A 14795-nucleotide genomic window follows, 5' to 3' on the forward strand; every position below is an offset into this window, starting at 1 on the left:
TGAGGTCATTTTCCGATCTTTGCAAAACTGTTATATTTGGGCTCACGACCACTTCCATCTGTGCTTCTGCCATTTTATATGCGTCTGCTTCAGCGTCTGCTTCTGCGTCTGCTTCTGCGTCTGCGTCTGCTTCAGCGTCTCTGTGTCTTCCTTATCTTGGTTTTAACAAACAGGTTGTTTTGTAGTTCTTCCACCAAAGAATTGCTACAGTTGACTGAATTTCTCCTTCCAATGACAGAATGTGATGACATCACAAGCTTTGTGCCTTTGATGACATCACAGGCTTTGTGCATTTGATTCTGTGATTGGATAGTTTGAAAATAAAATGTCCACAAATGTACTTTAAAAAAAGTCATTTTATTTTGTAGTATATGTTGAATTAACACTATAAAAGCTACTCGACCAGAATTGCAGTTAAAAATAAAACAAAAGCAAAACACAAGTTTTTATAAATGGTTGTTACAAACAAACCAAAGGAGAAGACGACTGTTTAGTGGAAAAATATTAGACATGCTCTCTCATAATAACTGTGTAATAATGTAAACTAAGACATGTCGAAAACATTGATATTTAGTTAAAGGTATTTATTCAAACGATCCAATGACCAGCATGTTTTAGTGAATGTCTGTAGGCACTGGGAGCTTGGTGGTTGCCTAGGCGACAATATGTCATCTATGTTTTGTTTTTAATTCAGTTTCACTGGTGAAACTAAGAAACAACAGGCTGTAGAGGGACACGTTAACAGAGCTTTACTAACTCTTACTGTCATATCCAGTGTGGACAAATCTGTATAGATTCATATTAATATATTAATCATTCATTTGAATAACCAAGGATGCAAAATAAAAATCACAGGAGAGTTTATGAGACCAGGTCAAGTTCAGAGACACACGTTTAGCAGAGGTGAAGCCTCGAGGACAGCTGGCAGCTACACCCATGTATGACAGCACCCACCTGTCACAAAGAGCAGCCTTTCCATGCCTGACTCTGCATAATTGTCAGCATCCAAGCATTTTCAATGAGTCATCATCCTCAGAAATCATCCTTTGCACAGTTGTTATGAAGAGAAAAATAAACTTTAGAGCTGAAAATCAGATATGAACCGTGATCTGGGAGGGGAAGGGCACCTGCTGCCAGACAATGTTCACCTTGGAAAAAGTCAAAAGTGGTTTATAAATTTTGCCACAGGTCTGTTTGTCAGAGGGAGTTAGGCCATTGCTTCATAATTAAAGACTGATTAAGATGATTCATATTTTCTTAAAGGTTCTTTTTAGACCTCACCTTTTACACCTGCATTGAGTTGCTGCCATGTGATTGGCTGATCAGATATTTGCATTAATGAGTATTTGAACAGATCTACCTAATGAAGTTTTATATTCATGATGAAAATGCTTTGATGGTTCATACCTATGAAGTTACAGTATATCTGAAGAGCCTTAAAATATTTTTTTTACCATAGTAAACTTCAAAACAGACTTTATTATATGATATAGTTTTAAAAAAGGATAACAATTGACTTCAGCATAATATAAAATAATGTGTTTTCCCGATACCTGATTTTTAGCACTATGTATGCATTGGTCAACTTTCAGATCTATGAAGTTCAGCTCAGTTATCTATGTTTTCATTTTTAGTTTCCATTTGCATTTAGATGCACGGCCGATTCTCTGATGTGTGATCTGTTTCTACCTGTGCTGATGCTAGCAGGACTAAAGCTGATCAAGCAGCAGTAAATATGTGAAGCAAGGCTGAAGGATACACTCATAAAATGAACAGAATCATAAGAATATAACAGCACGAGCACTGCAAATGCAACTAAAACATGTTGACATCAAATGGTATGTTATTTGAAATCTATATGAAATAATGACACATCTATGTTTTCCAATTTATTTTATTTATTAATTTTATTTTTTCCACAGTTGTGTAAATCAGTCTGTCTGTGGACTGCCAGCCAACACATCCACAACACCAACAACTCAGACAGCACAAAGCCTTTTAAGTTGGCGAGGCGTGATAGCAAATGCAGCGCAGGTACATCCATCTCACCTGCAGCAGCATCGCAGACCACGCCCCCCCTCCACACCACTCTTTCCTCATAGTTGCTCGCCATCGTTGCGCTCAGAGGGTAGAAGGTCCCGATCGAAGTGCACAGGTAACTTCCCTTCACATTTCACCACAATGATCCTGTTAGTGAGAAGCCTGCCTTCATACTGGCAGCTGGGTTTCCTGGCTCCCTGATGCTTTAGCTTACATTTAATTATGCGAAACGTTGCGGTACTATACGTCATGCCGCTATTTTCATCGTAGCTCCCATCACCTCTACAAATGGATTTGACCTTTGCTGGAATGCTGAGGATGAATGTGTTGGTTTCCTTACAACTGTTGTCAAGTTTGTAGATATTCCTATTTGATATTTCTGTGTTACACAGCTTTTCAGTCATCTTAGCATCTACATGCTGTCTTCTAAACTTTTCATAAGGTGTTTCTTCAGGTCGGTGCTCGCTTGGTAGAAAATTGTTCACTTTGGAAAATCCGGAAGCAAAGAGCAGCACGAGCATCGTGCAGACAAACAGTGTCTTCATCGTCTCCTGGAGAAGAAAACACATGGACATTTTTCCACATTAAGAATTTGGCAGATACATCCTTTTGGATCCTGAAGCTCAGTAAGTCGTCTTTGTGAGCTGCAAACACACACGACAAGAGGACTGATAGACCTTTTTCTTTAAATGAAAGAAGTCGTTTTATTTATAGTTTTCTTTTTTATTTATTTCCAATCATATATATTACTTTGTTCTCTGTTTATTTTTTATTTTTTATTTTTCAACTGTTAGGACGATTTCTAAATATCCTGAACAAGCCTGATCTGGACGGCTCCTGGAAGCAGATTCAGGCGTGATGATGTCATTTTCAACTGGAAAAAGAAGCTTTGAAAAGCTGAAGTAGTTTAAATGTTTAGATATTTAACCTTGTTGTATTACTTTATATTTTATATTCATCGTATTAAGACATCAAGATATTTGTTTTTGCCTTAAAATTTTGTGTTTTCATTTATACTTTTTGTTATTCTTTTTTTTAATTTTGTCATTTTGCCTTTTTTACTTGATGTGATTTGGATAAATATATATTTATATCTACAGATATATTGAGAGAGTTTTTCTCTGGGTTTCACAAGCCCATTTTATAGATAAAAGTCCAGGTCATAATAGATCCGGTTCATTAAGAACAAAGTTTAAATCCGATTTAATATAAATGCCTTTCTGCACTCAGTTATTCTTTCCTGTCATATGTTTCAGTGTGCTCTGTAGTAACAATGACACACTGCAAAATAAAAATAATAAGACACTCACCTTTTTTTCCTTTACTAATGATGATGATTAACCTGCAGTGGTTCAGGTATAAGTTGGTTGTCTGGAACAGCAGGTGATGAAGATGTGGTGAAGGGTCTGTGGTTCGTGTATATAGTGGGTTCATTACATAACTGGATAGGCAACATCTGACAGTCAGTTTAAATAAGATCTTGTTGTATTTGAACACAAATCAGCAAAAACAGGTCTCTCACCGTGCAAATATACAGCTTACGTAAGTTTAGTGTGCTCACCGAATGCAGTGTTTAGTGTAGCAGCAGAATTATGACAGTTTATGGAGATGTTCAACGTGAGCCTGCTGCCCAGCTTTAAAAGGAAAATCATTTTAAATGATACATAATAAGTTCTTACCAAAAGAGGAATGCAGACGGAGATGAGCAGAGATCTCTTCTGCAGTTCAGATGCTGCTGTGAGTTCTAGTTCACTTCTGTCACAGAGGAACAAAGTGTGTTTGGATCTGGACACTTTGATTTTTATACTTCTGATCAGCACCACCTCAAATAATCCTTTGCATCCACACCTACATCACTGGCCCACCACTTCTAGGAAACTTTAACACTTCCCTGCTTGTGACTCAGAAAGATAATGCAAATATGATGACCACTGACCACAAGAACCTGCATGTAGATGCAGCCTGTTTTTCCACATCTGGCTTTAGAAAAAAAATTAATGCACAAACAAATAGATTTAAAATAAAAAGATGTGTTGGTATATTTTGACCTTTCAAAGAAACTATTAACACTTCTTTTTCCCCTTTTTAAGTATAATTTTTGGCAAATAAAGTGAGTGTTTTGACCATTTGCAGTTAAAATGTTGAACAATCTTTTTATTTTTGATTTACTACCAGTTGGTTGTAATAATTTCATATGAGGGTTTAAATGGATGTATAACAAAACAAAGGATAAAAGTATATATAAAAGTATATTTAATGAAGCTGATCGAACAACAGTGCAATATGGCATGATGACAGTGTTTACAATTTTGGCAGGAGAACAAAAGATAAATATTATAAAATACAAGACATGAAAATCTCAGAGGTCAGGGGTCGGGGGCCCAGGAAGTCTGACCCACAGATTCCAGGTCTGACTTCGAGTACATAAAATATCATCTTTCTTGTGGGGAAGGAGCCTGAGTTAGAGCAGGAAGTTACACCATATTGATATTGTTGGGGTAGCCTCAATGCCAGTGTTGGACTCTCCAGTTTCCTTGAAGGAGGTTTGACTTTGTGCCATCGTTGGCTGGACTGTGTGCTCATTGATATCCCCGTATCAGTGAGTTAAGACACCATGCATTTATTTTCTGTGTGGCACACAACAAGAAAACAAGCCAAGAGAGAACACATCAGCCTCCAATGACAGTTTATTAAAAGGTTTATTGGAGGTTATTTGTTGTGTTATTGAACCTGTGTGCTAATGAAAGAGTGTCCTTAATAAATGTACTCCATAAGGAAGTGTGTTCACAAGTGCACAGAACACATTAGGGCACAGGTCAATGATCGGTTTTACAATTGTATTGTCAGATCGATGGACACTTTCGGATACTTGGATATTCAGGTGATTAGAGGAGCAGAGATGATCAGCTGATCAGGATTTGGTGGTGTGTTGGATCAGGTGGTGGAGAGATACAGGACAGGCCTGACATACACAAACGTATAGTGAAGGTGCAGAGGCTCAGATCTGTGACATCGTCCCAGCTCAGTGTCCATATTTAGATGTAACAGTGCTATAGACTTTACCTGACAACTTGTATGAGTAATGTTTTCATCTCAGGCATGTCAATTTCATTTGTGAATATATTTTTAATACTTGTACAACAGATTTTTTTGAGTGTTAAATAGAAATTATATGCTGAAACTGAAGTGATGGGTCGCACTCTTTAGTTCACCCCTGCTCTCGAAACAATGTAGGTGGTCCAGTTAACATATTTACATTTTTTCATTTGCTGTTTCACTTGCAAAATATTTCCAGTGTGACATTTGATCAGGTCTTGTAAACCTTGTCGTTAACCAAGCAGTCACTCCCAGGCTGCTGTGCTGATCACCGGATCTTAACTTCATTGTCACAGTGCACTCAGAACAAAACAGCCATGCAGAGATATGAGTCACAGTGACATTAAAACTGATGAAGACCGTCGTCGTTAGAACCAGCAAACTGAACGAACTAAAAAAGATCATCTAAATTCAACTGGTCTAAAATATCAGGATCTCAGTGTTAAGTCCATATTTTTGAAGTAGAAGCTTTTACTGGTTTTACTTAAGAAAAAGAAATAATAAGGAATTGTTTGGGAATTTGTCCAGGTTAACAGATGAAATCATGTTCAGTGCTTTGTCCTGTCAGTAAACACAGATTCTTTATTTGCACTGAATGGGACAGCATATAATTTCACTGCTTTTGGCGTAATGACAATAAAAGATAGTTTCAAAGTCTGACCTGCAAAGCCCGTCCACCCTGTGTCCTCCTCAGTCCTGTTGGTTGCATGATTGCTGTAGAAGTGCTAAACTACTGTGACCTGATTAATTGAACTGAGCTCACACTGCAATAACTAATCAGTGAGGTGGTAGTTTAAGTACTTCATTACCAAAATGTATAAATGAAGTACATCAGAAGATGTTGGGGAAGAAGGACTTCACCAGGTGGGCCTGGACCCCCGAGGCCTGTCCCTGTGCCGACCTCGTCTGAGTCTAATAGATTTATAAGATAGAGCTCATCAAAAGACTAAGATATGAATATAAACATGATATTTGTCAGTTTAATTTAATGTTAAGTTGAACTGGAGTTAACCAGAATCCTTTACTCTTCCAACTCCTCTACTTTGTCTAACAGTTAGCTTAGCTTAGCCTAGCCAAGTTTTCTTTGCAAAATTGCTAATTGCATGGTTTCAAATTGCAGTTTTGATTTTAAGTGGACTAATTGTTCAGACCTGCTCTGGGGCCTGTCTGAAGTATTAAATTGACATATATTTGTCTCAACACCTGCGCAGGAGAACTTTTTTGTAAGTGTGAAATGGAAAATAGAAGAAGAAGTAGAGATGTGGGTGTTCCTATTTACATGTTTTTATTTTCTGTTTCTTTAGCCAAACATGTTATTTGATCAGAGCACCTGCCTGTACACCTGCTGTTAACCAAGCAGTTATTTTCAAGCTGCTACACTGATCACAAAGTCAGGACATATGAATGACAGGAAGTGTCCAGTGTCACGTACCGATATTAATGACAACAATGATGGGTCAAAGCAACATATGAACATTTATTACGATATCCTGATAAATGTAATGCAGCGGGATAACTTCTACAGTTATTATGTTAGTGATGATGCCTCTTTGCTTTTCATTTATTCACAGCTTTGTGGCGTACGATGGAGTGTCAGGGCCACATTAAGATGATAACCTGCCACGGCTGCAGTACCCTCTACAACACGGCTTGTGTCGATGATTTAGTGAAGCAAACTGATCAGCTGTCTCATTGTGTCTTTTGTGTGTTTGGTTTTGTGTTTTCAATGAACTGAAAGCCCTCTTTAATGCACGAGGGTGTGACCATCCACATTCTCTCATCTGTCCAGTGTCAGCCATTCATTTTGTGCAAATGGTCAAGTCTTCCAAGTGTGCGTGCTTTTCCTTCTGAGTGCTTTTCCTTCAGCGTCTGTGTTACTCGCGTCCAGCAGATGGCAGTGTTTCACTGTCTGACGGCTGTCTGAAGCTTCAGCTGGATTATCCGTTTGCTATGTTTGCCATGTTACAGTGGGGAGGAAAAACTCATTTTTAACAGGAATATCTAGACATGAGTGATTACTGCAGTGGGGCACTATCTGTGCTATCTATAAGAAATGTTAGCAACAATAAAACTCTGAGGATCAGGGCTCCATTTCACTCCAGTGTTCAGTGGCATTTTAAAAGAGTGAATACCGACGCTGAATGTCTTTGTAAAGCAAAAGCACTTTGTTAGCCTTTACAGAGCAAAGCTATGGATCAATGTGCAGTGAAGAAAAATCGAGGTGGCCAGTCTGTCCTTTCCTAACCAATCACAGAGCTCCTTACATTGCACCATGTGGCTAATTTGTGTTTTACTGATATTGCTGGGCTGCTGTCAATCATTTTGTCTTTATATTACAACAGAGCATTGACCTTTAACCTGTTTAATTCACACTGAGTATTATTAAAAAAATGTATTGTCATAATAAATTCTGCCTCACTGAAACACCATTTTGCATTAGCCTCTATCACCTGACTTGTCACTGATGATATCACTGCATGAGCAGGCGAGCGGTAGCGGCGGGGGGGTGTAGGTGAAGCTCGTGAAGAACAAAATTCTGTACGAGCGGACGCAGTGAGTCCAATAACCAGGGGTAACTGGAAATAAGGTGTTGTAGGTTGGCTTCCACAGTGTAAAGAGACACTTCTCCCTCATGCTCTAACAGCTGGTAAATCAATTTAGAAGCAGAGTCGATAACGGCCTCCTGAAGCTCCCTAGGTGGGGTGACTGCCGCTGGATCCATATCTGGCTGGTCCGTACTGTCACGGCGGGTGAGGAGAGCCGTGTGAAAATAATAAATGAGGATCCAATCGCAGGCAGTAGTGGAGAAGTGAAGGTGGTTTATTGAACACAAAAATAAATATGGACAAACAGCAAATGGAGCACGAACTAAACTAGACTGGAAACAACTAAACTACAGAGCACAAACCTGGACAAGAACGAGCAGAGGAGATGGACAGCAGGGAGAACACACGGGTGAGACATGGTGGACACACAGACGGACCAGCAACTACAATGACAGAGGACACGACTTAAATACACAGAGAAACACAGGGGAATTACACACAGGTGGTGGACACAGCTGGGAATAATCACCAAGACGAGACAGAGGTCAAACTGAACACACTCACATGAGACGCAGACCTTCACAATAAAACAGGAACAAGAAACCATCACACTAAGACGCAGACTCGACATAGAGAGAGAGACAGAAAATGACACATGGAACTAAACTAAACCTGCAAAAACATGACAACTCAAAATACTGGGTCAAACTGACCCAGAACCGTGACAGACTTTCTATAATGTTTTGCTTGAGCATGTCCTGCTTTTCTGTAATGTTATTTCTACAGCCTCTTATTTCTAACCTCTTGTGTACCTCTTTTCAACCACTGGGAGGCGCTACAGCTTCATTCCTTTCACACTAAGGCAGCGGTAGGGAACTCCAGGCCTCGAGGGCCGGTGTCCCTGCAGGTTTTAGACGTTCCCTACCCCTGCACTAAGGCCTTTGAAATCTTCATTAACACTGAGCTTGAAATTTCTATCAGTCGAATGCAAAGGAGTCCTGTGGTTGTAGGACAGAGGTAGGGAACGTTAATCTGCCATCATTTAGATTATATGACAACAACCTTCAAATCTGAAGTCTCAGAAATCTGCTTCATGTACAAGTTCCTCCAATAATCAGGGCTAATATCACCAAATTGTACATAAACAGACTTTTACATGTTAAAAAACAATATAAAATACTATATTATTAACAAAATATCTTAAGATACAGCTACAAATTGCTTGAAACATTTGCAATGAAATATATAAAACAGCTTTATTGTCAGTGAGGACAAAGTTATAGTGATGCTGTGCTGGAGTGTTCAAAAGAAGACAGAGACATGAAGTATAAATATTGTATAATATTAAATATAAGAAAGAACAAAGTTATAAAAACATTAATAATTGAAATCTGCAACAATATTCACATAAAGTGTAAAATACAGAGTTAACTGTTTAATAGGTAAAGTTTAGGTCTTGCAGTCGAACAATGATCCCAAACACAGCAGCAAATCTACAGCAGAATAGCTGAAAAGCAAAGTCCAGACCTCAACCTGGGACATTCAGAGAGCTGTGCTTAAATAAATGCCCACAAAGCTCAAAGAACTGAAGCAACGTTGTAATGAAGAGTGGGCCAACATTCCTCCACAACAATATGAGAGACTGATAAAGTCAAGCAGAAAACAATTACCTCACATTTGTGCTGCTAGAAGTGTTTCTAGTTATTCACAGGACTGTAGTTTGAATTTAAAGAAATGTGAAAGTGCACTGAAATTAACATAAAGTTATTGCAATTTTTAAAAAAAATCAAGAAATCTAAGAGGAAGAAACAATGTAAACCACACAATTGTTTTCCTTATATTCTCCACACGGCAATGCACATAACAGACATAAAATATTTGCATTCATCAATAGAAAATATACAATTTTTCCATAGTCATAGCCAGGCCCGATTACTGCCAAACCTGTGCTGAATCAATCACTTAAACAGGACCTGTCTGACAAAGTAGAGTAGACCAAAAGATCCTCAAAAACTACACATCATGGCGCAATCCAAGGAAATTCAGAAGCAAATAAGAAACAAAGTAATTGAGATCTCTCAGTCTGGAGATGCAACGTCAAGATGAACAGAATCCAGTTTCTGGGATCCTGAAGGAGAATGTCTGGCCATCTGTTCACGACCACAAGCTGAAGTGCACTTGATCCAAAGCACACCAACAAGTCCACCTCTAAGCAGCTTAAGTAAAACAAAAGAAAGACTTTGGAATGGCTTAGCCAAAGTTCATACGTGAATCTGATTGAGGTGCTGAGACCTTGGAAAGGTGGTTCATACTCAAAACCCCTCCAGTGTGGCTGAATTACAACAATTTTGCAAAGATGAGTGGGCAGAAATTCTTCCAGCACCTCGTAAAGGACTCATTGCCAGTTATCCCAAACGCTTTATTGCAGATGTTTCTACTCAGGGTGGCCCAACCAGTTATTAGGTTTAGGGGGCAATCACTTTTTCCACACAGGGCCATAATAATGGCCGCCTTAATAATAAATGCCTTGATTTAGGAACTACTTTTAATGTTTACTTGTGCTATTTTGCAAAAAAATAAAATCTCTGCAAAAACATCAAAACTGCTGACCGTCTGACCTCAATATGAAATTATTAATCTTTTGACCAAAAACATTTAGATTTGTAAAAATAAAGAAACCATAGAGGAACAAACAATGTTGTTTGCTACGTTCTAACATGGCAATCTAAATAACAGTAATGCAAACATATATATTTATCAATAAAAACAGATCGCCTTTTCACTGTTACAAAAGTCAAGTACATCAATGTTTGTTCAGCTTTCATAAATGTAAGTTTATAAGTACATAGTACATTTTTTGGTCCAACTTCTTTTAATACATGCAACACATTTCAGAACATTTGGGACAGAGACAACAAAAGACTGGAAATACTTCGTAAAAATCTGGTGAAACACTTTAAAGCCAGTGGGATTAAATGGGAAACATAAAATTTAATACTAGACAAAGACCGATTGAATCATGAAGCAAAGAATTAATAACTAAATCACAAGTAGAAAATGTTATGCAGATATTATTGGATAGATTTTGGTGTAGAAAAAAATGACAAGAAATGAAAAATGAAAGTTATCTGGTCTTTTTCTTTAAAGAGTAGCTGCAGAGCAGCAACACTGACAAAGACCATCATCACCAATACTGCAGCTAATACAATGATCTAGGAGGAAACTTGAAAAAGCAGGAAAAATGTGACACTGATCAAAATGAATACATCAATTATTGATCAGTTTCTCACCATCACTGATAATCTGACGTCTGCTGGACCTCAGGAATCGTCTCCATCACCTCTCTGTGAGGAGCAGAGAGCACTCGTGCTGCACATCCCACCTGTGTGCTGTGTTTACGTGAACCTGAGAGCACAGCTGTAGTGGTGACAGTGAATGTAGCGTTGGTGTTGGACACACTGACAGTGTTGTACTGTAGAGAGTTAATCCCATACAGCTTATGACAAAATTTGATCCGAAGTGATTGATGGCCCTAATCATGACCTTTTGACCTCCCGCCCCTCCCCCCCGGAAGCGTGTAATGAGCGTGACGAATCGTATCCGGAGAAGGGGGGGTGGGAAACCCCCCGCGTGACGAATTATATCCTGAGAAAGGGGGGCGAACCCCGGAAGCGCGCCATCTGTTGCTAACCGTGTCGAATCGCATCCTGAAAAAAGGAGGGGGAAACCTCCGGAAGCGCGTCATCTGTTGTTGGGAAAAAAAGTTTTTAGAGGGAGGGGGAAACCTCCGGAAGCGCGCCATCTGTTGGAGGGGAATAAAAAAGCAGAGAGGTGGAGTCCGTCACAATTTCTAAGGCACAGACACAAGATGGATTTCCTTCTGCAGCCCCGCAGCATTCCTGTGTCCGATGAGATCTGCTCTCCCAAAGAAGAAGGCTTTGAATATGACATATTCAATCTCGATCCGGACCTTATGACCCTACCGGAAATACTCCGGAAGTGTCTAGTCATTTTCAGACCTGTTGCGTCATGTTCCCTAAGCACAGCGGTGATGCAGCAGCTGATTCTGTGATGTATAGAGAGACAGAGCGGATGTAATTTTACTTTCTTAAGCTGCACCGGCGTTTGTAATGGAAATAAAGAGTGACTTCCTGTAGAGATTTCAATAGTATTTTATTTTCCTATAATACAGACGCTGTAAAAAAAAACCTTTAAGATACACCATAGCTTGTGATGAAAAGAAGAACTTTCTATCCGCTTGTAACCTACAGGCTGCCTATGTGTAAAAAATTGAATACTACTTTTCCTTTTGAGAGTCCTTTTTACAAGAGACTGAAAAAACAAACCATAATTGACGCGACAGGCGATCTTGTTTCACACACACACACACACACACCGCGGGTCAAGGAGGAGTGAGACGGCAGAATAGTTTTTTTCTTCATTACTTTTACAATGGGATTTCTCAATAGATAGAAAATGATGACGCTGAGGAGTCAACATCCGATATTATCGTTGCTTGTAACCCGGTAAATAATTTCGTACATCTCCCCATAAAACAAGTCTTAGCGGGGAAAAAAGCTCATATTCGAATAAGTTTATTCCCCTCTGTGGGAAAGAGTTTTTTTTTTCTCAGAGTCAAGTTTTGTCAACAACTGTTGCCCATAAAGTAAAACAAATATCCGCCTCTAAGTCGTATTTTACCGTTGCAGAATGTGGAAAACAGACAGCCCTCACAGGAGGCACCATAGTTAAAATATTTAAATTTCAACTAAATTTGTAGTAATGATCGGATTTCCTCACTTATCTACACCACACTCCTTGTCCTTGATTTCTTATCGTTCCTCTGTCCCTTAATAGAAACCACATATATAGAAACTATCCTCCCTTTCAGTTGTCTTTTGCACTTCCATATCGCAAAGCAGTTACTGTAGGTTATTTTCTGCTTATGCATTAATGTAATTAATTAACTTATTTATCCTTAAGTAAGGTAATGACTTGAGTTCTAATGCTTTTTGTCTCTTGAGTTAGCTGTCAATGTGGGATTTTTTTCCCCTTTTGTCCAGTTAAAGCTGCCTTTCATTCTTCAACACAGCTTAAACTCTAATAGGTAAGCTTTCTTGTAATTTCTTAGTTCTGCAGGCTTCTTGAAAGACATCCGAGACTCTTCTTTGGATGCTGGCTGCCTTTTGTTTTGTTTTCTGTCAAGATGATCCCACACCGCTTCGATCATCTTGAGGTTCGAACCCTGGAGAGATCAATCCATGACTGATGCGTTGTTTCATCCAGGCATACTTTGACTACATTGGCAGTATGTTTGCGATCATTGTCGTACTGAAAAATGAAGTTGAAGCCAATCAGACACTACGTGGTAATACATGGTCGATCAAAATCTGGTGGAACTTTTCTACATTCATAATTTGATTAATTTGGATAAGAGCTCCAACAACACTGGCTGAAATCCAGCCTCAAAGCACGGTAGAGTATCCACGCTGTGTTAAAGACGGCTATAGACATTCACTGTTGTATCTCTCTTCGGACCTCTTCCGTGCATATTTCAAATTTGGATTCATTACTCCATAAGACATATTACAGCTGATTTCTTTTTCCAGTCAATTTCTTGTGTAATTTGGCACACCTCAGCCTTATTTTTCTCTGTTCCTTAAGAATGGCTTATTAACAGCCACCCTTCCAACTCAGATAACTTTTGATGAGGTTTCATGAAATGTTTACAGCACTTGAGTTACTCGCCATCCTAAATGCTAAAAACACTAAACTTTAATTCTAAATTACGTAATTAACGTTAACCAGAAAAAACAAGCCAAAGTCGAAATGTTGCTGAGCTGACCTGTGGTATGCTATGTCTTCTAAAGCGTGTATAATGTAAACAGAACTGGTCTTTGCACAGAAGCCTGTGGAGCTTCATAATTAACCTCAGTGTGTGAAGAGGACTCTCCATTTAATAATAGCTGTAATAAAATGTTATGACCGACGGTGTTAAACGCTGCACTTGGGTCTAGCAGGGAAGATTTCAACTTTTCAATATGAATGAAGGCTGAAAACTGATTAGATTAATGTCTGATGATCTTTTCTGTGCTTCTTCAAGTTTGTAACACCAAACATATTAAAGGATGATGTAAGGCTCACAGGAAGAGTTTAATTAGACACACATTTACTATTTTCTTTATACTCATTCTTTCTTGACATGTTTAATATGATTACTATCAGAGGAGAAAATGAACCTTGTGTAGTCTAAAAACTTTTTTATTTAATCAAACTGTAATGTTGTTGAACTCTGACGGACGTGTCTTTTAATCTTGTCAACAAATCCTTAATCATCTAAATCTGTCATTTATCATCTTGTAAAATGTTCCCTCTGCTTCTGTTGCACATCTCCCCCCGACACTCTCTGCTTCACCAGCCCTGTGCAGGTGGTCCAACCCCTGCCTGCCTCCTTAAACTGGGGTGTTTAAATCTCTTTACCTCTGTTGTGAACTTCACACAAAGTTTGTGGTAACAAAATCAAACTGACGAGGATCTCGTTTGAAAAACACACACACTCACGAGACAAAATAAAAACAGACTGCTCAAAGCAAAAGCAGAGCCCTCACAGCTGGTAGTACAAACACAGTGACAACATGCGTATTAGATACCCTCAGTGCCAAAAGCATAAATATGAAAAAATGTGATCACCAAGAATATCCTAAAAATGGCATTGAGGTGCGTGTTACAGTAAAGAAAAAAAAAAGTAGCCAAATTTTCATCGGAAAATGTTGAATTTTAGTAAAAACAATGCTCTGTAGTTTGATACTGTCGTTACAGACAAAGCAGATGTTTAAAGCCTTTGGACGCACATTTGAAATGCACTCATTCTCCTTATCAGCTGGAAACATTAAAGCCGTAAAATGACTTTTTCAAACGGATAAAAACTATTGAACAGCAGCAATGTTGAGCCTGTTCCAAAATTTGAATGTACATGTGTTGAAGGTGCGGGTCTTGTTGAATTATTAAACATACTTTCTTTAATTTTTCGAGCCACAAAAACAACAACTTTTAATTTTCTTCTGCTTGAGTCTCGGCCTCGGGTAGCTCTACTTATCATTGCTCAGTCAGTTG

The 14795-nt window shown here is 38.7% G+C and overlaps 1 long non-coding RNA gene across 1 annotated transcript; it reads left to right on the plus strand.

Annotated features, from left to right (window-relative positions):
• The first annotated feature begins 216 nt into the window (after positions 1–216).
• LOC143416859 (uncharacterized) lies at positions 217–3462 on the plus strand. The gene is made up of 3 exons (XR_013097109.1): positions 217–1838; positions 1923–2666; positions 2835–3462. It is a non-coding gene; the product is annotated as an uncharacterized LOC143416859 (long non-coding RNA).
• Positions 3463–14795: the final 11333 nt, after the last annotated feature.

The sequence above is a fragment of the Maylandia zebra genome, linkage group LG3 (assembly GCF_041146795.1).
Source record: "Maylandia zebra isolate NMK-2024a linkage group LG3, Mzebra_GT3a, whole genome shotgun sequence".
Lineage (NCBI taxonomy): Eukaryota > Metazoa > Chordata > Actinopteri > Cichliformes > Cichlidae > Maylandia > Maylandia zebra.